Source organism: Lacerta agilis, chromosome 1 (assembly GCF_009819535.1).
Source record: "Lacerta agilis isolate rLacAgi1 chromosome 1, rLacAgi1.pri, whole genome shotgun sequence".
Lineage (NCBI taxonomy): Eukaryota > Metazoa > Chordata > Lepidosauria > Squamata > Lacertidae > Lacerta > Lacerta agilis.
In genome coordinates, this window is record NC_046312.1 from 119,504,291 (window position 1) to 119,530,269 (window position 25,979).

Below are 25,979 nucleotides of genomic sequence, written 5' to 3' on the forward strand. Positions count from 1 at the left end.
CTAACAATTTTGTGCCTGGGGCAACAGACCCTGTGCCTCCTGCCCCCACTATGTCACTGCTTGACCATTGACTGTGCTGGGTGGGAATTGAAGGGAATCGCAGTTCAAAACATCTGGAGGCATCCAGGTTGGGAAAGGAGTGATAAGATATCTGGAAACTTAGGAAAGCAAACATGTGGGTTGCCGTTGGCAGGTGGCCTGTCTGCACACCCACTTGACACTCAAGTCTCAGGAAAGCAACAAAGCGGAATGATTGATCCCTGGTTCGGATTGCTCTATTGGCAACCGTCTGCGGTATGTTGCCCCTTTCCCGCGTGTCTTTCTGAAATACTGTTAGGTAAGCAACGAAACAGTACAAGACTGTCAACATTAAGTATTCAGAAATCACAATATTTTGCTGTGTTGATTTCTTTCTTTGCCTTGAGCTCCTTCCCCTTCAGGCTATCCCTGGGATACTGTTTGTTTTCAAACTGTTTCCCCATCAAACACAAATTGTGTGTGTGTGTGGGGGGGACCTGCCTGAAATATTTGAAAGAAAGCTGAGTACACACACACACACACACACACACACACACACACCCTTGAGTAAAACAAAGAGGTACAGTGGTACCTCAGGTTACAGATGCTTCGGGTTACAGACTCTGCTAACCCAGAAATAGTACCTCGGGTTAAGAACTTTGCTTCAGGATGAGAACAGAAATCGGGCGGCGGTAGCACGGCAACAGCGTGAGGCCCCATTAGCTAAAGTGGTGCTTCAGGTTAAGAACAGTTTCAGGTTAAGAACGGACCTCCAGAACGAATTAAGTTCTTAGCCCGAGGTACCACTGTATTTGAAGAAGACAAACATTGGTCTTCCTCAATGGATCTGTTTTCTCCCCTTCCAGTAGCACCTTAGAGACCAACTAAGTTTGTTCTTAGTATGAGCTTTTGTGTGCATGCACACTTCTTCATATACACTGAAACAGAAGTCACCAGACCCTTATATATAGTGAGAGAGTGGGGAGGGGTGTTATAAGGGTCTGGTGACTTCTGTTTCAGTGTATCTGAAGAAGTGTGCATGTACACAAAAGCTCATACCAAGAAAAAACTTAGTTGGTCTCTAAGGTGCTACTGGAATGATTTTTTATTTATTTATTTTTTTACTATGGCAGACCAACACGGCTACCTACCTGTATCTGGACCCAGAGTATGGCTCATCTTTCCTTGGGGAAATCAACACAGCACTTTTTAAGGCTTGGTGGGAAACAAAATCATATACCCCAAAGTTTGTAGGATAGTCTGGGTTTTTCGTTTCGGTTGGCAAGAACTCAAAACTGCACTGTTTGCATTTACTACTCAGGATGCCGCCTTACAATCCATTGTCTTCATCGACTGGAAATGGCTTTCTGAAGATGCTGGGATTTGAACCTGGGATTTCTCACATGCCAAGCAAGGAATTTGCCACTGAGCTTCCCTGCTCAAACACCAGCAGTTTCTTACTTTCTCCAATGAAGAATGTCTGTTCTCTTGTTTCCCCGAGCATCTGTGGGAAATTAATGGGCTGTGGGTGGTCATCAGCACCATTGCCAAAAAACTGTTGGATGCGAGTAATGGATGATGTCTCATAAATATCCCTCATCCACTACCCAAATGGCAATTAGGCCCATTTCCTCACTGGAAGCTGCAATCCCTTATTTATTTGGCAGTAAAATGATTAGCTCTTTTAAAGAATTGCAAGATGGCTTAATCAATACAAATGCTGTTTATATTGTCCCGATAATGATCCATTATCTCTTATAATCAGATTCTGGAGTGCCCTCAGAGTATGAAGGCATCTTTTAAAAAAATAAAATAGAATGAGCACCGCATCTTCTGTAATGGGTGCACTGAAAGGCTAAGGAGTGTGTGTCCCCCCCCTGTCTTAGCCATAATACTGACCACATTATCATCTTGCTGTTCTGCAAAATGACTAAAAAGAAACAATAACCGATGCATACAGTATAGGTTTATTGGAAACTGCGATTAGAAACAGAAATGATACACACGTACACACTATGCAACAAGAGATATGCAAAATACAGTGGTACCTCAGGTTAAAGACGCTTCAGGTTACAAACTCCACTAACCAGGAAGTGGTTGCTCCAGGTTAAGAACTTTGCCCCAGGATAAGAACGGAAATCGTGCGCCAGCGGTACAGCGGCAACAGGAGGCCCCATTAGCGAAAGTGCGCCTCAGGTTAAGAATAGACCTCTGGAACAAAATAAGTTCTTAACCTGAGGTACCACTCAGTGGCGGAGCTTCATGCTCCAGCACCGGGGGTGGGAAGCAGGCTGGGGCGGGGCTGGCGCGCATTCTGGAGGCGTGGCGCATCACCTGCAGGGGCGTGACGCGCGTTCGGGGGGCGTGGTGCACGTTCTGGGGGCCGGGGCGTGCAGCACAGGTGGGGAGGCAACCGAGATGGCACCCTACCAGGATCGCACTACCCGGGGCGCCCCGCCCCCTACGCCCCGCCCTTCCTACGCCAGTGGTACCACGTAATATTGCCATACACCTGGGTTTTCGCTTTGGCAAAATTCCACCCAGATACCATTTTTACATTCAAAATCATTTTCCTGATGTATGGCAAGCCTACATAGAAGACCCACCCCAGCCCCAGCCCATACCTCCTATCCCCTGCACAGAAAAGAGACCCAAACTTTTTGTGTACACACCAACTGATTAACAAGCACAATCTGAAGCGATCAGTGAACAGTTGCTTACGTCTCGCTTTCTCCTCCAACATTTACAACAAATTACGTATTGCTTCTGCAAACTCCTAGGCCTTCAAGAGATATAACGGATGGTGCTCTTTTGCCAGAGGCATATTTACATCCTCTACGGGTTTGTGCGTAGCTTCTATACATTATGTATAGATTAAAAATGGATTTCCATTATGCTCATAGGATAAGATAAGCATTAAACATATGTTTGAAACATCTATGGCGAGCTCTATTTATGCTGGCTTGCAAGTCATCACCATTTGTCAAGAGTCAGTGACAGGACGGCGTAACTTGTATGCACTGAGAGCTAATTGCAAGAACTCCAAGCTCAGGAGATTTGCAGATACTGCTTTCACCCGCACCAGCACCCATCTCAGTCATTTGGAAACCTTAGTAACGAAAGACTAATAAGCTAAATAAATAAATAGGAGCTGGGAGGGCCCTTGCGAGCGCACATATACGAGTTCTTCTTTCAGAGCCTATGCGTGCTCCCGTCGCTTGATAGGCGCGTTCTCTTTGTGTCTGTCTCCCCCTCTTTCCTGTCACTCCCCCTCCTCCTGGCTTTGGTGAGCGAGACTTTCCAGAGAGCTCTCCTGCAGCAGCATTAGCAGGTAGGCAGCGTGAGATCAGTCGTTTCAAATGTGCCACACCACTTGCACCCCCAGGTAAAGACAGCCCTGGGCTTAACCCAATGCCTATGTCAAACCGTTCACATCTGTAACCAATAAAAGTTGTGGTCTATTTGACTTCCAAATGAGGATGTCTTTTCTGGTGAATTTCTCCCTGGGAACTGTGGGGTCACGGGGTCTTGGCATGCAACTCCACTCTGTTGTTTGCAGACCCATTGAAGTCTGTTCCCAGCCCCCCAAACTGTGAGCAATTGTCTGCAGCAGGTCCATCTATTCTGGGGATGGATGGTGAAGTTGGAAACCCACCCTGCCATCTGCTTCAACCTCCCATCCTCCAAGGGTAGGCAGTTCTGATGGCCTCTGTGAGCGGGAAAGAGGCATCTAACCTACCTTGTGAAAGTATCTCCTCCCCATATTTTTGTTGTTGTAAATACTGTAAAATATGAATGCGAAAAAATAGCCTGGGGATCTTTCAGAAATTTGGCTCATAAATCATTTCCATAATGACACTGCTATTGAGGAATGGGGAATTCCATGGTGGAATCAGCTCGTTAGGAGTTATGGTTAATGAGAGTAATGTGATGCAGGCTATCATAATGATATTTGTGCCACAGAATGAGAGGTGTTGAATGTGAAATCAGGCCACCAAGGCAGCCTGATCCTAAGCAGGTTTACTCAGAAGAAAGTTCATAGTGTTTGGATGGGACTATCTGCTTTTCTGGTAAGAATGTTTAAGACCACAGCTTTGATTTGCTCGTTTGTAGTTACGCAAAACAAGTTCAGGTTCATGCATCGCATAAAGGACATCATTTAATGTGGTCCAAACAAACAAGACTCTCTCTCTCTCTCTCTCTCTCTCTCTCTCTCTCTCTCTCACACACACACACACACACACACACACACATATCAAGGAGGTGATTAAGTCCCATCTGAATCCTCCAAAAACAAAGGAAAGGTCTTGTTAGTAAAATATAATAAAGAATAAAATAGGTTCACAAGACCTATTTATTCAAGGTTTTCCAGCTGAATGCTCCCTGGTTATGACAATTGTTATATTTTTACTTTATTTTTTTTTTAAAAAAATTATATATCGAATTCTTTTTGAGTTGTTGTTTTATATTGAATTCTCATATTGCACACCACCTGAGTATTATTTTAATGAGAGGCGGTATATGAATATTTTAAATAATAGTAATAAATGAGAGTAATAAAATCACACTTCAGCTGGCCTTCTAGAGTGAAGGGGAGACAAAAGTGCCCTCTGGAAAGAATAGTGGTGAATTTTTCATATTGCTGTCTTAAGCCCCATCTGCATATACATTTAAAGCAGTATGATTGTAACACATTTAACTGTCATGGCTTACCCTAATGAATCCTGGGAACGGTAGTTTCATAAACTTGCTGGGAGTTGTTAGGAGACTCCAATTTCTCTCACAGAGCTGCAATTCCCAGAGTTTGCTGGGCAGAGGGATTGACTGCTAAACCACTCCGAGAGCTGTAGCTCTCTGAGGGGAATAGAGGTCTCCTAATAGCTCTCAGCCCCCTACAGAGACAACAGCACAACCTCCAGCATTTCTCCAATGAAAATAAGGACATCCTATTCCATAACAATACTAGTAATTTTATTATATATACCTCGCCAATCTGGCTGGGTTCCTGCAGCCACTCTGGGCAGCTTCCAACATATATAAAAACACAATAAAACATTAAACATTAAAACACTTCCCTGTACAGGGCTGCCTTTAGATGTCTTCTAAAGGCTGTGTAGTTAATTCTCTCCTAGGCAATGGATTAAAACTACAAGAAAGAAGATTCTACCTAAACATTAGGAAGAACTTCCTGACAGTAAGAGCTGTTCGACAGTGGAATTTGCTGCCAAGGAGTGTGGTGGAGTCTCCTTCTTTGGAGGTCTTTAAGCAGAGGCTTGACAGCCATCTGTCAGGAATGCTTTGATGGTGTTTCCTCCTTGGCAGTGGGTTGGACTGGATGAAGAGAAGAAGAAGAAGAGTTTGGATTTGATATCCCACTTTTCACTGCCCGAAGGAGTCTCAAAGCGGCTAGCATTCTCCTTTCCCTTCCTCCCCCACAACAAACACTCTGTGAGGTGAGTGGGGCTGAAAGACTTCAAAGAAGTGTGACTAGCCCAAGGTCACCCAACAGCTGCATGTGGAGGAGCGGAGACACGAACCCGGTTCCCCAGATTACGAGTCTACCACTCTTAACCACTACACCACACTGGCTCTCTCACTGGATGGCCCTTGTGGTCTCTTCCAACTCTATGATTCTATGATTCTAGGCTCTGGGGTCGCGTAACTCCATACCCTCCAACATTTCTCTGATGAAAATAGGGACGTCCTAAGGAAAAGCAGGACGTTGCGGGATCAAATGAGAAACCAAGATGGCTTCTGTAAATCTGGGGCTGTCCCTGGAAAATAGGGACACTTGGAGGGTCTGCCACAAGTGTTATGCAGTTATTGGGGGATAGCAATAACTGCATAAGGTGGAACGATACTGCTTCAAATGTATAATGCACATGGGACATTATTTCACTAGATTTGCCCAGAACCATTTCATGGCAGAGAACAAGCAAGGGGAAACAAAACCCACCATTAAAATGGCTGACCAGGAGATTCATTTGAGCACTACACTTTGGGGAGAGAGGGTTTCCTTGGAACTGTAGCAAGGGGTGATGAAAGGATTACAGCTCTATTCCCATCTTGGTGCTGATGTAGATTACTCAGAACCCTTCCAGGGTACCTATTTAAAGGGTATGAGAGATGTAAAGCCAAACCATGCGTTTAACATAATATTTCATTTTGGCCCTAGAGCAAACCTTTCTCCATGTTGACTGATACGTTACATTTTTTGCTGAATTCGAGAAGGAAGGAAGGAAGGAAGGAAGGAAGGAAGGAAGGAAGGAAAGAAAGAAAGAAAGAAAGAAAGAAAGAAAGAAAGAAAGAAAGAAAGAAAGAAAGAAAGAAAGAAAGAATACCACAACTGTTGGACCTATTAGAACTTTGAGAATTAATTCTTTCCCTATAGTAATATATACCATTCCATATGAGTCATTCTTCAGATGTGAGACAGGAGGCATTGTAGTCAAATGGATGAAAAGCCCGGCTTGATGGATCTGCAAATCTCAATGTTGCTTGATGAACTTGGAATAACTTTGACTGTTATTTAAAGTTACTTAGGGGTATAAAAAGCAGGCTTCATTTTGTCTTCTTGCCATCCATAACAATATCGCAGCACAAAAGAACTGCCAATCAGAGAAAAAGACCAGACCATTTCCCCCCTTTAGTATGCAGCTTTCCCCCCCAACATTACATCAGATAACAATCTACTTTCCATTTAATCCTCACCAGCTAGCTTTATATCTAGGGTGTTATTAAAAGGCATTCTGCATTTTATGCTTCACAGACAAGCAGCCCAAGCACTGAATAGCATAGTATTGGCAGGTGAAGAAGGTCTAAAGAATAAAATTAATTCAAGATAAGAATCAGTGGGCTTTGGGCAAACTGTTTTGCAACTCATGATTTTGTGTGTGTGTGTGTGTGTGTGTGTGTTCTGAAACTTAGGGAATGGCAAAAGTTTCAACGTATGTACACTGGCTGCTCATTACATGAGAAAAGGCCCCATCTTTCCTTCTTCTCATGGTGTAGGGAAGAAGAAAAGCAACTCAGTTCTGGCACCTCTCCATTGCCATTAAAAGAGAACAAGGCATTCATTATGAATTCCGGCACCGTTTTTTTCTAGAAAAATAGAACTGCTTAAAGAAGCCCAAGCCAAGCCTTTCCTGAAAGAACCACCAGTCCCTGTTTCAGGGGAATACTTCATTTTTTAAAATAGTATGCAGCCTCTGGTACCTTGGTAAAAAGGTGATGTATATGAACACATATGGGGACGCAGGTGGTGCTGTGGTCTAAACCACTGAGCCTAGGGCTTGCCAATTAGAAGGACGGCGGTTCGAATCCCCGTGACGGGGTGAGCTCCCGTTGCTCGGTCCCAGCTCCTGCCAACCTAGCAGTTCGAAAGCACATCAAAGTGCAAGTAGATAAATGGGTACCGCTCCAGTGGGAAGGTAAACGGCGTTTCTGTGCGCTGCTCTGGTTTCACCAGAAGTGGCTTAGTCATGCTGGCCACATGACCCGGAAAAACTGTCTGCGGACAAACGTCGGCTCCCTCGGCCTATAAAGAGAAATGAGCGCTAAGACCCCAGAGTCGTTTGCAACTGGACTTAACTGTCAGGTTGTTCTCTTTATCTGGAGGCCATGGTAGCTGCAGCTGGAGGACTGACTTAAAAAGAAGAAATATGAGTCTTTTACCTAGAAGTCTGCTTACTGCATTTGGTAGGTGGTGTTGCGGCCAGGCATCAGCCCCCACAGTGAACTGGCCGGGGGTGGAGATTGATGCCCTCCTTTTCACTGTTTGGCTGTGATACCGGGTGGGGGCCCTTACTCTCCAATCAGCACTGGTAGGGTATGTGAGTGCAGGAAATTTAAACCTTGGCACTGCTGGAGACCACCCTCAAGCCCTGTTCACTAGGGCCATGCCACTACCCCAGCAGGGGCCCCTCAGGGAGCCCCTATTTGATGTAAGTCATAGGGCTTTCCCTATTGGTGGTTTACCCTTAGTTGGATTCCCAGCAGATGGGCAGGAGTCAAGATACAGGCTGGCTTCACCCAATGCCTAAGCCAAACCACTCACGTCTGTAACCTATTGTGGCCTGTTCAATTCTACGCAATTCTAACTACAAATCTATATCTCGCTACATGTATCTAGGAGTTATTTATTATCTAATATGCGAACATGTTGAACTGAATACACACTTTGCTATCCAAAAACAAATGTATCTGGAAATGGGAAAGGAAGCAGGAGGAGACCTGACACATCTGATTCTCACTTTGGGACCACATAGAAGGACTTCATCAGAAGGAAATCCATATAGAAAGTCCAACCCCATATAGAAGGAGTTCAACAATCAGATATTGTTGAACTCCAGCTCCCAACAACCCCAGCAAGACCAGTTAATAGTTGGTGGTGATGGGAGCTGTAGACCAGCAACACGTGGAGCAAATGAAGTTGTGTTAAACTATTTTAGTGTGTCTCATTCTAAGCAGCTACATAGTCGCTACCATTTTGACATACCTTGGCATGTTGTCCAGCTCATAGCTGAGCACATAAAAGATCTGGATGCCCATAGATTTTAGATACAAAGGAGACTGCCTCCTATATATTAATCATAATGTCCACAGTTATCCAAGGGTATCCTCTTTAATAAACATGCACCGAGGCAAAACCACAAGGACAAGCAAATATGCGGTTGTGGGATTTCCATCTCACAAGGGCAAGCAAATAAGCTGCTGTGGGATCCTCATCTGGAGATCTGCCCAGCTTCCAGAAGCATTATAAAGTCTTTTTATTGTTGGTCGTAGCTCATGGTCCTGCATTTTCTGCCAAGGTTGAAGTGTCCATGCCAACTGTTTTAAAAGAGATGCTAACTTCCCTGAAATCTTCCTTGTGTTGTCTGGCCTGAAAATTAACTATTGAGAGCTTGTTGCTTATAGCAAAGAGTCACTCATTAGCAAACCAACTGGCAGTTGGTACCCTAGGAAGGGGCACGGGTGGCACTGTGGTTTAAACCACAGAGCCTAGGGCTTGCCGATCAGAAGGTTGGTGGTTCGAATCTGCACAACAGGGTGCGCTCCCGTTGCTCAGTCCCTGCTCCTGCCAACCTAGCAGTTCGGAAGCATGTCAAGTGCAAATAGATAAATAGGTACCACTCTGGCAGGAAGGTAAACAGCATTTCCATGCACTGCTCTGGTTCGCCAGAAGCGGCTTTGTCATGCTGGCCACTTGACAGAGAAGCTGTCCGCGGACAAACATCGGCTCCCTCAGCCAGTAAAGCGAGATGAGAGTCTGGACCTAATGGTCAGGGGTCCCTTTACCTTTACCCTAGGAAGCAACTTTCACCCAACCTGCTTTTCCTGCCTCCTGTATACACTTTTCCCAGTTGTTGTTCATGCATCAAACCAGGGCCGGATTTAGGTTTGATGAGGCCCTAAGATAGGATGGTAATGGGCACTGTTATATGTCCAGCTGTCCTTTGTCAACAGCAAATTGTCACTTTTATTGTGTTGAGTATATGCTATGGACCTTATAGGTATCTAAAGCCATTTGCTCATGCAGAATGTAGGCACCCTATATATAGAAATGAGCAAACCAGTGATATTTTAGGGAGCAGGCTAGCAGGCGGGGTCCAATACTTACATCATAGGAGCCTACACAAAACAAAACACTGTTGCTGTATGTAGGTTTTATTTTATTTCTTTTTTTAGCTTATATTTTGGAAATGTACATCCAGTTTTTTTTCCTTTGATTTTTTTTTGGTCTCTAAGGTGCTACTGGAAAGAATTTTCTATTTTGTTTCGATGATGATGATGATGATGATAAGCCCTACAAACAATCGTGACACCTCTGGGTTTGGAGGCTGCTTTTGTCTTAACATAGTGTTCTATATGTGCACTTCATTGATCACTCTGGTAATGTTCAATGAAGGGCATAATTGAAAACCTTAAGTAGTCCCACTTTAAGGCATTAACACTTGCAACTGCGAAACTGTTCTGTCAATACTTACCATCTTGCGGTGCAGATGAAGTACCTAAAGTGTAGAGAAGTGGGGATTTTTGAAGGCAGATCTTTCCCCACCTCCACATCCACATTTTATTAATAAATCTCTCTGCACATTTTTATAGATGGCTCAAGGGTGGCAGGGCAGGGAGGATCTCAGAGTGGCAATTCATATGGAAAAGGTGGTGGTGGGTATTTATCTTAATCATGCCTCATCAGGAAAAAGCCGAACGAGTTGAACTTATTCCACTTTACTGTGTCCTTTTTTGATGTGGTTCATCAGGGGAGGTAATTTAATTTTGAAGGATCAGGAGCTTGGCTAGATAAGTATGCCCCTAGGTGTTTATTAAAATAAAAAATCCAGGTGAATGGAAGTTCTTCAGTTAGAAGTCACCTAGGTAGTGTTACAATGCCACAATCAGCTGCTCACTCTCCTTTGTGCTCATTCTCCCAAGCATGCATATTCAGAGTTCATTTTCACTGATATCAACGGGGCTTACTTCTAGGCAAGGTGTGCTGCAGGTGGGGTTCTAACATATGCACTTGTGAAGGAGGTGGCCTTCTTTATTTATTGATTTATTTTATTTTTTTAAAAAACATATTTATCACACTCTTCCGCTGAAAAAGGCCCCCAAGTGGTTACTGGAAAATAAAAATACCTGAAATGCCTGCTAAAAACTTCTATATGCCATCAGGCTTATCTAGGTAATTAAGAATTTGTCGTTTAGTCGTGTCCGACTCTCTGTGACCCCATGGACCAGAGCACGCCAGGCACTCCTGTCTTCCACTGCCTCCTGGAGTTTCGCCAAATTCATGTTGGTAGCTTCGAGAACACTGTCCAACCATCACAGCCTCTGTCGTCCCCTTCTCCTTGTGCCCTCAATCTCGCCCTCTGTCGTCCCCTTCTCCTTGTGCCCTCAATCTTTTCCAACATCAGAGTTTCTTCATAAGTCCAAAATAGTGAGCTGATTTCTGATTTTAATTATTTTATATGCTTTTTTATTTTATGGTTTTATGTACATGCCTCTCCCCACTCGCATGTGATCAACACATGTGCAGTCGCAGAAAGGCACACTGTTTTCGGAGCCGGAAGGGAGGTGGGCGCGGGGTGGAACGGGGCAATTATATTATATTATATTATATTATATTATATTATATTATATTATATTATGTTATGTTATGTTATGTTATGTTATGTTATGTTATGTCATGTCATGTCATGTCATGTTATGTTATAATTATATTTACAAAGTGCAACGTCTCATATTTTTTCCATGTAACATTTTTACAAGTCAATTTCGTTTGTTGAGACATTAGGAAGAAAAAGAGGGAAGGAGGTGGGTGGGATGGGGAGATGGGTGGGGTGGGGTGACGATGTTTCTATTTTGCTTAATATATGTAGGGTTTGGTGTCAGCGTGGTTTGTGCAGGTTCTCTGTTGTTCACTTGTGTTCCTTTGGTGGTGAGAGACGTCGGGGTTGGCGTAGGGTGTGATTGTTCATTTGTGGTTGGCTGTGGTGATCTTTGGTTTCCTGTGTGAATGGGGTGGGTGAGTGTTTTTGATCAGGTTAGCCATATTGATTTGTATGCTGTCGGTAGATTTTTGTCATTGTCTTGTTGGGCTGTGTGTGTGATGAAGGGGAACCATACCGGGGTGAAGGTGTCTTCTTCTGTTTGTCCCCACGTCAGTTTCAGGTTACTGGTTAGTTTTTCTAGTAGGGCTGTTTCCCATACTACTTGGTATCACTGATTCATGCTTACTCCTGACAGGTCTTTCCAGTGTCTGCTTATGATGTAATAAATAAATTTCTGACCTAGTTTTTATTGATTAGCATCACCAACATATCCTGAGCATGTCTTGGTCTCTACGGATGCCCCAGATAAAATGGAGTGATTGATACTGCCTTCTTTTGAGCCCCCTTCTTTCTTCTTCCTCATTCTCTCACAGGGCAGGGCCTACCATTTCTACACTTAATAAAACTGCACAAAAGTAGCGCTTCAGAAACTTGTTCTGTGCAAGGTGTAGCCCAAGAAGCCATAAATATGCAGCTTCTAATGCCTTCTTGTGAGACAACTGCTCTCCACAATAATGTTTAGTGGTACCTTTGGGATACGAAGAGCAGACAGGTACAAATAGTCACACTTTTAAAAATAGATTTAATGAGATTGTTCCTAAAATCCAGAGCAGCACCGGATCCTGTTTTATTTCCACATAACAGATGTTCCCGGTGAAACAAACAAGCTATAACCACAGGAAACAAAACTATGTTTCACACTCTGCGTCAGTGCGCAATGCAGAAAATAAAATTTGCTGAGGAGCTCAGTGCTGAGGAACACTTCCTTGACTCTCCCTCAGCCCTTTGAAGAGCTGGCATGATCTTCTCATACATTCATACTTTGAAATAAATATACAACGGTATAATAATTCTGGGAAAAGAAAGGGAAGCAAACTGATGCCTGAAGGAGAGTATATTTATAAAAATACACTGCCCAATCTTTTTCCACCATCTGTCTTCCTGAGAGGCAATTGTGGATGCTTCAACCTCAAAAAGTTCTTCCTCAAACCTTTAGTTCATACAGGGAGGTGTTTTTTTTTTAAAGCAAAACATCCATATGTTATTTTACTTTTCGCCTTTTGGTGGAATAACAGCTAGTTATTGCATCCGCCCCCCTCATTGATTTTTTTTGTTTATTTTATTATTTTATTTAGATGATCCTCAAGGTCCATTACAACTATAATTCTATAATTCTATGATTCTTTTGAAAAACTGCTTTGAGGTTTTGTTTCAGACAAGTGCAATGGCTTCCAGGAGAAATCTCACCCAGACATAGGAGCCAACTTCTAGGGGCTGAGGTTCTTTTGCCCCCCCCAAAATATATGGGGTCAGGGCTCAAGCAGGGATCTGCAAATGTAGGCCAAAAGGTGGCATTGTAACTCTGGTTTCTACTGCTTTGTATGCCAATATTACCCCTTTTCCTGCATGCTCCTCTTTGCGGCTTTTACAGACTTAAAAACCGCTTTTGATTCCATCTCGCGAAATAGGCTTTGGGACAGAACTGGAAAAGAAAAACCCCCTGGTCTGACTCAGTACAAGACAGTTTCCTATGCTGCATGTGTTCCTTGCTTTTCCGTGGATGCCTGACCTCATGGCAGGTCCGACTTCTCCCTGACGGTCAGGCACCCACATGGAAGCTCTGGAAACATAACACAGTCTTCATTGTGTATAGCGGAGGGGATGGCTGCCTACTCTCTGCTCTCCCATTCCCCAAGGACCACTGCAGCAAAAGAGCTAGACCTGAGCCATTCCTTGACCCCCTGTCACCTGCATAATAATAATAATAATAATAATAATAATAATAATAATAATAATAATAATTTATTACTTATACCCCACCCATCCAGCAGGGCCTCCCCAGCCACTCTGGGCAGCTTCCAACAGAATATTAAAAATATAATAAAACATCAATCATTAAAAACTTCCCTAAACAGGGCAGCCTTCATATGTCTTCCAAAAGTCAGATAGTTGGTCATTTCCTCGACATCTGATGGGAGGGCGTTCCACAGGGCGGGTGCCACCACCGAGAAGGCCCTCTGCCTGGTTCCCTGTAACCTCACTTCTCGCAGTGAGGGAATCGCCAGAAGGCCCTCAGCGCTGGACCTCAGTGTCCGGGCTGAACGATGGGGGTGAAGACACTCCTTCAGGTATAAATTGTGAGGAAAAACAGCCCAAAAGCAGCGTCTCAATGAATTACTGAAATACATGGATGTCAGAGGGGTGTGCGGACCCATTACCTTCCCTGCCACCCCCTTTACATACTGTTTTAGAAGATTTTGACAGGCATGGGATTGGAGTCAGGGGGTGTGACTTGTGGATTTGTGCCCCAGAATCAGGGATAAACACTAATGAAAAGGCCTTCTGCCTGGTTCCCTGTAACCTCACTTCTTGCAGTCAGGGAACCACCAGAAGGCCCTCGGCGCTTCACCTCATGTGAGAAAGCTTTCTTCTGAGTCTGCAGCAACACCGTCTTCAGAATTTGTTACAGTCTCTTCCCTCCTCTCTTCTCTCTCATATAGTTTATTTGTTCATTTTCCCCTTCCCTTTAATCTCCCGCTACATTCAATGGAAGGCTCCAAGCGTGCGCACACCCAACGTTTGGCCTTTAACATTCAATTTCCTCCAGTCTCATTTCACCGGCTGGTGAGCTTTCCAACCGTTCAGCTCTTGTTTCTGTTGCTCTACGAAAGTGACAGCAACTTCCCTTTTGGGGCTATATTCCCAGATTATCACAGTAAATGGTAAATGGTATGAGGGAGCAGGGCCAATAAAGTTATGTGTTAAATGGAGCTTGAGGGTTTTCTTGTTATCGCGGTGAGCCATTGTTTTAGAATGTGTTTCATTATCTCCTTCATCAATTACAAGGGAATTTGCTGAAGAGGAAAATAAAGGAGAAGGATCCATAGCAATAATCCATTCCTATCTTCATCATGTGCTATGTGTGACTGCTGTCTGTAATTCACCTCTCTTCATTATTGTCCAGGAGGCTGGGCAGATTTCTCACTCCTTGCATCGACTTTGTGTGTGTGTGCGTGTGTGTGTCATGCGCACACCTGCTGGAAGACACACACACACACACACACACAGAGAGAGAGAGAGAGAGAGAGAGTTTTGTCTTTTAATTGCATCACACCATTGTATTCAACCTTTCTACACCCAAAACTAGAGATGGGTGAATTTTCGTGTTCTCCATTTCTTCGTTTTTCCAATCTTAGGGCAGGTTTCAACTAATTTGTTGCATGTGCAGAACGAGGTCTGTTTGTGCAACTGGACTTTTCCTGTTCTCCTCCACCCCCTGCATCCTCTAAAATTTACTCTGGTGGGGTAGGGGGAAACCCAGAAGAGGTTTAGTGGAGGGAAGGGTAATAAATTCTCATTCACAAGCAGACTTTGTCCCCCTTGTGTCTACTCCATGACGCGGGTGGCGCTGCGGTCTAAACCCCTGAGCATCTTGGGCTTGCTGATCAGAAGGTCAGCAGTTCGAATCCCCACGACGGGGCGAGCTCCTGTTGCTCTGCCCCAGCTCCTGCCAATTTAGCAGTTCGAAAGCACACCATTGCAAGTAGATAAATAGATACTGCTGCGGCAGGAAGGTAAAAAGTGTTTCCATGCACACTGGCACCCATAACAGTCCTCCATGCACCAGTAGTGGTTTAGTCATGCTGGCCACACGAGCTAGAAAGCTGTCTGTGGACAAACGCCAGCTCCCTTGGCCTGAAATGAGATGAGTGCTACACCCCATAGTCACCTTTGACTGGACTTAACCGTCCATGGATCCTTTACCTTTTTACCTTTAATACAGTAATATGCTGAATTCATAGCTGTCAACTTTCCCCTTTTTGCAGGAAATTCCCTTATTCCAGCGCTGTTTCCCATTGCAAAAAAAAGGGAAAGCTGACAGCTATGGCCGTTTCCCAATGCAAAAAAGGGGGGTGGGGTGGAAGGTTGACAGCTCTGGCTGAATTACACCTTTAATTCAATTCTCCAGATATTCACATCAGTTGGTGATTTATTTATTTATTTATTCAAAAATGTCTTCATGAAAGTTTGTCAGCATTTTAGTGGAAAGTTATCCTAATGTACAAACGTTTGCACGCAAATATGTCAAATGCACACATTTCCGAAGAGCAGTTTCCCCCAATATAATGTGTCATTCCGCATTCTCTTTGTAAACAGATTTATGTGCACATTTTACCTCAGTATATGCATTTTTTTTACACATTGGCCGGAGAAATGCACCGCACAATTCAGAGAATTGCGAATTGCAAAGGATGGCTGTGTTTCAGTTCTCATGTGGTTTTGGGCAGTGCAAATCGGACCAAAATGAACTTCCCCCAGGCTTACCCAAGGCCCACCTTTAATGCCAAACTTGAGATGTGCCTCACTTACAGTGGAATCCTACACATACAGGGACATTATCTGTGTATAAAAGGATTATGCCTTTAAAAAACAAAAACAAACCTACCACCACCCATAGAGAACATGACTCTAATATATTTAATAACTGTGTCAAAGAGGGAGCCTTTGCGATACGCAGCTTGTTTTTAATGTCATGCGTAGCGATGTTGCTGGACTTCGTAACAAAGCTGTTAACCTTCCACTTTTTTGCGGGAAATTCCCCTATCAGTCCCAATAGGGGAATTTCCTGCAAAAAAAGGGGGAAGGTTGACAGCTATGCTTTGTAATGACTTGGCTTGCAATTCAGATTTGGTATTCTCATAAAGCACACCAATATTCCAAACCCAGCCTCTAAAGGCACTTCTAACATTTTGCTCTTTATTACAAGCCTGAATAAATCATACTATTTACTGGGAAATAGTTCTGTTTGCCAAGCCTGATTTCGGATTGAACCAGGTTAGGTTGGTGTGGGGAAGAAATGGAGGCAGTGAGAGATTTCACTTTCTTGGGTTCCATGATCACTGCAGATGGTGACAGCAGTCACAAAATTAGAAGACGCCTGCTTCTTGGGAGAAAAGCAATGAAAAACCTAGACAGCATCTTAAAAATCAAAGACATCACCTTGCCGACAAAGGTCCATATAGTTAAAGCTATGGTTTTCCCAGTAGTAATGTACGGAAGTGAGAGCTGGACCACCAAGAAGGCTGATCGCCGAAGAATTGATGCTTTTGAATTATGGTGCTGGAGGAGACTCTTGAGAGTCCCATGGACTACAAGAAGATCAAACCTATACATTCTCAAAGAAATCAGCCCTGAATGCTCACTAGAAGGACAGATCCTGAAGTTGAGGCTCCAGTACTTTGGCCACCTCATGAGAAGAGAAGACTCCCTAGAAAAGACCCTGATGTTGGGAAAGATGGAGGGCACAAGGAGAAGGGGACGACAGAGGATGAGATGGTTGGACAGTGTTCTCGAAGCTACTAACATGAGTTTGGCCAAACTGCGAGAGGTAGTGAAGGATAGGCGTGCCTGGCGTGCTCTGGTCCATGGGGTCACAAAGAGTCGGACATGACTGAACAACAACAGGTTGGTGTGGTGTGGTGTGGTGTGGTGTGGTGTGGTGTGTGTGTGGTTATTCCTTATTTTGTGATAGCAAGCTGACAACATGTCCTCTCCCAACACAACTATTCAAGATAAAGTGAGCCTATTCTCTGTTTCTGCCTAGTCTATCTCTTTTCTTGAGGAATAAAGACCTGGAGAAATAGTCTGATCCAAATTTAAATGGCTGTGATGGTGGTGGCCTGCCAACTGATAATCAATGCATTACAGAATACTTTTTCCAGTACCTGTATTACCAGTTCTCACCTGCATAGAAGCAGAGAGCCTACTTATTTAAACAGTTAAAGACAGAGGACTGTGTCTTCATGTGTGCAAAATCCCCATCCTCTTTTCCATAGGCACATTCAGGATTCATTGCAGCACTTATCTCTATTACCTAAAACACTACGGTTAAAAGCCGAGACGGGGCTTACATTTTAAAGACACATTTTGCAGGAGCCTGAATGGCAACCGTTCAAAATGCATCATAGGCTGTGCGGCTTAGATGGGTAGAATCATAGAATGGTAGAGTTGGGAGGGGCCGCCAAGAGTCATCTAGACCAACCCCATGCAATGCAGAAATCTCAACTAGCTCATACATGACAGATGGCCAGCCTCTGCTTAAAAGCCTCCCAGGAAGGAGAGTCCACCACCTCTTGTGGGAGTCTGTTCCACTGTCAAAATGCTTTTACCATCAGAAAAATCTTCCTGGTGTTTAGTCGGAATCTCCTTCCTTGTAACTTGAAGCTATTGGTTTGGGTCCTAGCCTCCAGAGCAGGGAAAAAGAAGAAGCTTCTTCATTCCCCCGTATGCAGTGGCGGAGCTTCATGCTCCGGCATCGGAGTGGGAAGCAGGCGGGGGAGGGGCTGGCGCATGTTCTGGGGGCATGGCACACATTCTGGGGGTGTGACGCACGTTCTGGGGGCATGGCGCGCTGCCCACAGGGGTGTGGTAAGCATTTTGGGGGCGTGGCATGCATTCTGGGGGGCGGGTTGCACATTCTGGGGCGGGTCGCGCAATTCGGGGGGGCAGCCGAGATGGAACCCTACCGGGATCACGCTGCCCAGGGCGCCCCGCCCCCTATTCCCCGCCCTTCCTACGCCAGTGCCCGCATGACAGCCCTTTAGATGTTTAGAAATGGTTATCATATCTCCTCTCTGTCTCCTCTTTACTAGGCCAAACATACCCGATTCCCTCAATCATTCCTCATATGGTTTGGTTTCCAGACCCTTGATCGTCTTGATCAGCCTCCTGTACACACATTCCAACTTGTCAACATCCTTCTTAAATTGCGGTGCCCGGAGTTGGACACAGTATTCCAGGTGTGCTCTGACCAAACCAAGAAACACCGGGACTGGTTTGATGAGAATGACAGTGAGACTGAACACATTATTGACAAGAAAAGAAAGGCCTTTCAGAGATAGAAACTCTGCCTCCACAGTCACTTACAGACTCACTGTTAAGATCGTGTTCATGGGAGACAATGTTACTCAGCTACGAGTGATCGCCAAAAAGAAGATTCTGGCACATCTCTCTGACGAGACCAGAGTGCTGGTGCCACAAATAAGTGACATCACACACAGGTGGCGGCATGCACCCACAAACCACAATGTTGGGCACTGGTAAATGGTACCCTCATTTGCATCCTTTGCATCTAGTCCTTCCCACCACTGTCGTGTGGCCAATGGAAGGTTGCCCAGAATGGAAGGCAGCCCTCAGGCCAAGGAAGATTCCCCTGGTCTGAATGATAATTTGCACACCAGCTAAGAAAATTCTCAACAGTATTCTCCACGTTTTAATGAATTTTTATTACCCATTTATCAGAGAGAATGCAGACATCTTGCTGCTGGCTGGTTTCATTATTAAGATATTCTTTAGTCTAACATGAGTGTTTAAGGCTCAGGCTTTCAAAAGATCGGGGCACAAAAGCATAAATCAGCATCCCATTATTATTATTTTTAGCAAAGTCAGATAAAGGGACACCCTAAGGTATTTCAAGTCCAAACCCAGAGCTGCATCCTTACATTTGATCCCCCAAATAGCATATGATTTAGAATGAAATACTTGTCACCGTTTAGAAAGGCAATCTCATAGAATACAATACCTCTGAGTTCTAAGGCACTTTCAAATTATGACCAACCATGGATTAAAACAAATTACTATGTGGGTTTTCTGAGCCTTCAGACTTCCCCTTCACATTCATAAAAAAGGCAGCAGGAAATCAAGAGATCCCATTGTTTTGTTTTACACCAATCCCAGTCTGTCATTGTAGTCCAGTGAAATTCTTTCACCTCTGTGATCTGCAGAAATCCTAGAGCCAGCAAACTTAATGAGACACAATCCAGTTATTTTCAGATCTAGTCCACACACATCAGACCCTCCAAGTGTCCCTATTTTCCAGGGAGCATTCCCAGATTTACTGAAGCTGTCCTGGTTTCTGATTGGATCCTGAAATGACCCTCTTTTCCTTAGGACACCCCTAATTCAGCCAGCCTGCCCAAGATGGATCTCTGTTCTTCTCCCTGATGCTTCTTCCCAGCAACCGTTGCTCCCAGACTCCCTTTTCAAGTCACCAAGAAACATACACCCCTCACCTTGGTATCATCTGACTCCCTGGGCCAAAGGATTCCTCCATGATGGCCTATCTTTTGGCATGTTAACCTCTGGCCCATGGATGTAATTATCTAAACATGGGAAGCTGACATCACTTCTGGGTGTGGCTTGGCCAAAATGTCATGGTGGGCCAAATGGGGAGGACTGGTGGCTCTAATTAGGTCCTAATTAGGTTGCCCACTAGGCTTCCCTATTAGGCCCAGCAGGCCATTTTGGTGAAGCCACAACCAGCAGCCCTGCGCCTGATGCCATCTTCACATGTTTCAATATTCGCATCCTAGATATATATCTAAAACACAGGATATACAAATAGGTCCTAGATTTTGCACAGCCTTCACCAAAGCTTATTTTAAAATCTGCAAAGGTTTATCATTGCTACTGCTAATAACTCTGAATATAAGAATATAAATGCATTAGTGATATGAAACGTAGCATTATATAGCAATATAAATGCATTAGTGATATCCTATAGCCCCAATGACACCCTCCCAGGGAGCACAGAATTGACACTTCAGTTGCCTTAAATGATTCTGAAAAAGTGTTTCGGGAGACTGCCAAACATCTAGGTGTACAAACATTATGTACATGCTCTCTGCCCATTTAAAAAATGTGTTCCTGAGTTAAGCAGCATTATTTTTTTTCCTTCACCACCAATATGATTTGTTTTATAAACAAGAGCAATTACTTCAAGAGAAATCTACAGTGATAAATAGAGGCCCGGTTTATTTGTATCTTCATTTCTTCTACATCATAAATAAGATGTCATGTGCTCCTGCTATTCCAATCAGATAAGGTAACATAACACAGGTACAATGTGCAAATTGCCTTAATCATACAATTATGGGTATTCAATACACTTTCATGATGCAGAACTGAATTTTCACCTTTTCTGTATACATACTTTCACCATGCATCGGCAGTGCTCTTGAGTGAGCATTTCATCAGGCCTGTTCCCATTGGAAAATGTTCAAAATCTATACTTAGTCATCACAAAAACACCAGCCTTAATCTTCTTGGCATAAATGGGGTAGGCTGCCATCTCTTGGGAATGTACTATTTTTGCCCCTGCAAAATGTTTTCAAGTGATAACGTCTCTTACTGAGCTCCTGGCATAAGAACTAACAGTGTGCTTGCCACCTAGGGAATCGCTTTTTTTTTAAGGACTGACAAAAGTTGCATTTGGGTTTTGCTTTTTTAATATGGGAGTGGGGATAAGTCAAAGCACCACAAATATTTTTTTCCCCACTCCCTTTTAAGCAACAAATGTATCAGTACAATAATCAATGCCATCTTAATATTAGCAGAATTGAAGTGCACCATATATTTCACGTTAACACTTGGCATATAATGTATAATGAAAGCGTTTAAAACTAAATAATTAAATTATTAAGAAATGGCGAGGCAAAAATACGTGAAATCAAAAGCAATTCATTGGAGTTGTGTTGAAGATACTAAGTTTAATATGCAGAAAATGTAATGTCTGTATGCGTTGAAGTTTGAAAAAGTTATGGAAAGCTTTGCAGTTGCAAAGTTCAGAAGTCTGTGCTAGGCAGGCAGTTTCACTCTGGCAAATGCGGTGGAAAAGGCTGCATGTTTCCATTTCAGGTCGCCATTTATGTTCAAACTCTAATTCTGAGTCACACGTGCGGTTGAGTTTTTCAAAGAACACCCCACTACTACCGCCAATTCCCATCGTGTTCCTCGTTGCCTTGGCAGCAGAGTTCCAATTCTGTGGAGAGTGACCACCGTCTTCAAGCACAACACCTTGGTAGATGCAGCAGCCTAGGTTTTCTCAAGCCACAACGAAAGGCAGGGTTTGCGAGAGTGAATGATGTGGAACATTAACACCGTTTTAAAATACTTCTGCATCATTTGAGGTACATTTTGAAAAGCTGGGGCAAAAAACTGACTGAAGGCTTCTTCTTCTGCCCTTTCTTCCTGGATGCTCTCTCACAATAACGAAAGCCAGCCTTCCTGGCAGTCAGCACAATCCATTGATTGAATAAATACAAACCTAACAAACAGTGAGGAAACCAGCTGTGAAAGTGTGTTGTGTTGACAGACAATGCATTTTTAGCAGTGTAATTTACTGCTGTTCGGCTTTACTGACCTTTTGAGAGACTAAAATAAACACATTATTCTCTGTGGTCTGAAGCACTTCAGTTGCTTCAGCTATAGCGTACTTTACCACATAAAGGGTTCAGAACTGAGAAGCCCCCATGGGGATTCCCCCCCACCCACCCAATAGCTCTTGGTCTGATTGCTACAGCCCCTGTGTCATAATAGTATGCAAGAGTACAGAAGAATGCCCCGCTTGGCTTATTTTGTTGGACCAAACACAACTGCAATATTGAATTTCCTATTATTTCCAAGAGCTTCACTGCTTCTGCTCTCTCGGTACAAAATTTAGACTCAACAGTACTACACCCCCACACACACACACCAGCACCCCACACTCAACACACATAGAGATTAAACTTACTTTGCAGTTGATTCTGAGGGATCCTGTGTAAATCTAGAGACATAACCATATTTATATGGTGTATGCAATGGTGGGCCCAGTTTATATAATGTTATGGTAGTTAGAGCATTGGATATGGGCCGGGGGAACCCAGGCATATATCATTGCTCAGACAAAATAAGGCAATTCCACAAGCCTTGAGTTCCTTGAAGGAATAGTGGGTTGTAATGTAAAAGGGCTCTCCCAACACTACCAACCCATTGTTGATGTTGTCATTGTTGCAGCTCTCTTTTTCTTCTTTGGCGATCACTCGTAGCCGAGTAAGATTGTGTTCCATAAACACGGTTTTAACAGTGAGTCCGTAAGTGTCTGTGGAAGCCAATTCTGGATCCACACATCCTTCCACGGTGGGGACATTGGTTTCCGGGCAGGAGTTGACCTCAGTGTGGATTTGCCAAGCGTGCCTTCCTCTTAGCACGTTTCTCCCTTGTGTTCTGAGTTTGAGTGTCTTCAAAGCCCATGACACCTTTGGTAAAGGCTGTTCTCCAATTGGAGCGCTCGCAGGTCAGGGCTTCTCAGTTGTCGGTGTTTATACTACCTTTTTAAAGATTTGCCTTGAGAGAGTCTTTGAACCTCTTTTGTTGACCACCCGCATTACGCTTTCCATTTTTAAGTTTGGAATAGAGTAGTTGCTTTGGAAGACGATAATCTGGCATCCGCACAACATGACCAGCCCAACGAAGTTGATGTTGAATAATCATTGCTTCAACACTGGTGATCTTTGCTTCTTCCAGTACACTGGTATTAGTTCACCAATGTAATCAGCATTGCCATTCCATCTTCAGGACATCTATAGCTCTCAAGAACTGTCATCCCTCTTTCCTCTCTAATCATCACCCACATATCCTCATTGAACTGTTCACTTCTCTGATTGGACTTCATCTCTAGCATGGCCACTTTCCTGGGTCAGAAAGAATGGAGGTCACTGTAACCCAGCTGTTCAAGCAGCAACCGGACACAGTCCCCAGCTTCTTCTGAATCAGCCATATTCATTCAACTTGCAAAAGAACATTTCAGCCAAATAAGCCCCCAGGCAGCACTGAAATTTGTGAGGATCTGAAATGTAAATACAGTTTTAACAGCTTGCAAGAGGTCTGTTTGACAATCTAAAGTGCTCCTCGTGCACTGTGAGTTAAGCCAAAACATTTAAATATTAAGTGCTGTGAGCAATGAAAACGTATTAGAAACTTGTAATTTATTTATAGAGACTAATGCTCTTTTTATATAAAAAAAATTATTTAAAAAAACTTGTTATGGAAAGGAAAAGGCTTGCAGTGCCTGTTGAGTGATCAAAGGGCCTTACGTCACCCATCGTTGCATTCCAGTGATCTATTGCCATGGATGAAAAATGTTGACGGCTAGTCTGTACAAAGAAGCAAGAGGACAATGGAGTGAATTTGAAGTAACCAGAGTGGATGGTTTAAATGCCTGGTGTGAAATAATTAGCCAACCAACCAAACCTGAATTTAGAAATTCCCCGTGGCCTATAAAAATAAAATAGATGAGTGAGATGGCAATAGTTTTCATGCCCATAATGTCAAGACGGACTATAGCTGGGTGGGGTAAAAGGTTGCCAACCCCAACATCCCTTTGTTCTCAGGTTGGGTTAAATGAATCAGCCGGTTTACAGCCTGTGTACCAATTGTACATGTCCACCATAATTCTGCTCTTTTCCATTTCCACATTCAGCTGAATTAAAAAACAACAACTGCTCAAGAATATTGAGCCAATGTTATGCTTTAAGAGAAAATTATATGAAAATGCTATATAGATGGTACCTATCACCTAGTAGATTGGCAAAAAAAATGTGTAAATCAAAGTCAAATAAGTGTTGGAAATGTAAAAAAAAGGAAATGTAAAGAAGAAGAAGGCACTTTTTCACATGTGGTGGCTTTGTAATAAGGTTAAAGCTTACTGGGAAATGATATATAATGAATTGAAAAAGTTTTTAAAGATAACATTCATAAAACACACACAGAGAGAAGCTTTTCTCTTGGGAATTATAGGATTAGAACTATCCAAACAGTATAGGATGGAACTACAGCTGCAAGAATGTTATTTGCGTGGACAGGCGGAGTCCCCCAAACCCCAGGCGACCCCCGAGCGGAATAATGACACAAGACAATGTGCTATGGGATTAAAATTGGCCACAACTTTATTAAGATTCAGATGTAGGGAGACCTTGGCTCAGGCATTGGGCGTTTATCCTTCCCAGCCCCCAGCTGGGGATCTGGGAAACTTCAGGGTTATCCAGAATGTGTGGGGATTGGGCTAGCTCTGGAGAACATATGTTCAAGCAGAGAGCCCGCCCCCCCGTTCATCGTTGCTGGAGGGGGAGGGCAATGACAACCTCTCGGCGTATGGTCAATGCCTCCCCCCAAGACCCCTTTAACGGGGAACCCTGGTATCGCTGCTGCACTGGGGGTGTGGGGGTCACCACCCCATGCCCCCCTTTAGGAAGATGACTAAAGGATTCCGCCCAAGGCCTGAAACGGCCAAAGTTGTGACGTTTTGCTACAGGAAAGGCAAAATGTTCCATTGCAGGGAAATTCCTTTCTGGCCCTTCAACAGTGGCCTTGACATAGCAGTGCCTGTGTACCTGTGGAGAAGAGGTTAACCTGCAAAATTAAGAGTTAATTGAGGGAGTGGAGGGTGGGAGAAGCTCTGGAGCCCCGACTGCCATTTCCTAGGTAAGCTACACCTTCTATTGTGTGGGCTGGGTGGTCCCTCCCCTTACCTGGCCAATCTCCCCGGCAACGCCTCCCCCGGGAGGGTATGGACACTGGCTGAGGTAGGCAGAGACCACAGGTATCCAGCCTGGGGAAGGCGACGCCAGCCCGAACTACCAGGATTCGCACTGGAGTCCAGGGGCTGTGCGTGACCATGCAAACATCGTCCCCCATTTGATGTGGGGAACGGTCATTGCCGCAAAGTGGAAAGATGAAGAGGTCCCGACGAAAGAAGATTAGATACAGAAACCAATGAAGTATGCAGAAATGGAAAAACTTACCCGAAGAATAAGAAAAAAAAAGACAACAAAAAGGAATGGAAAGGAATGGAAGTGATTTACTGAATATTTACAAACAAACTGTAAATAGATCAGAACGTTGGCAGGATTATTGTAAAAACCTGCAGTTTTCAAAATATATTTGAATAAGTTACAGCAATTTGTAGTATGCAGGAAAGGACGAAAATACCGGTAAATGTAAGGAACCACAGAAAGATGGGGAAGGGGGTGGAAACTGAAAATGTTAAAACTGTGGTTAAATAATTGTTGTAATGTATATAAATGATAATTATAAAAAGAATCTGTACTTCATATTTACGCAGGTTTAGTCTACATTTCTAAATGTAGTTTCTCCCAAAGGTAAAATATGGCCTTCCAATTTTTTTGAGCCCCAAACTGCATCATCATAATGTTTGAGGAATGTGAATTATGGTGGAACACTAAGTTCTCATCTGCATGTTATTTCAGGAGAAGCATCTCAGATCAGAATTCACATAGATCAAATTCCTTAAGTAATTGTTTTCCTAAGTGCTTTGCCCCATGCAACCTGTGTTTCTGCATCCCCTTCATTTAGCCCAGTGTTCCCCAAACTTGGGTCTCCAGCTGATCTTGGACTACAACTCCCATCGTCTTTGACCACTGGTCCTGCTAGCTAGGGATGATGGGAGTTGTAGTCCAAGATCAGCTGGAGACCCAAGTTTGGGAAACCTTGATTTAGCCTCTCCCACACATCTAGCCTGCTTTATAAGGCTGTTCATACCCAACTTGTGGAGAGGAAAGTGGGTTCTCA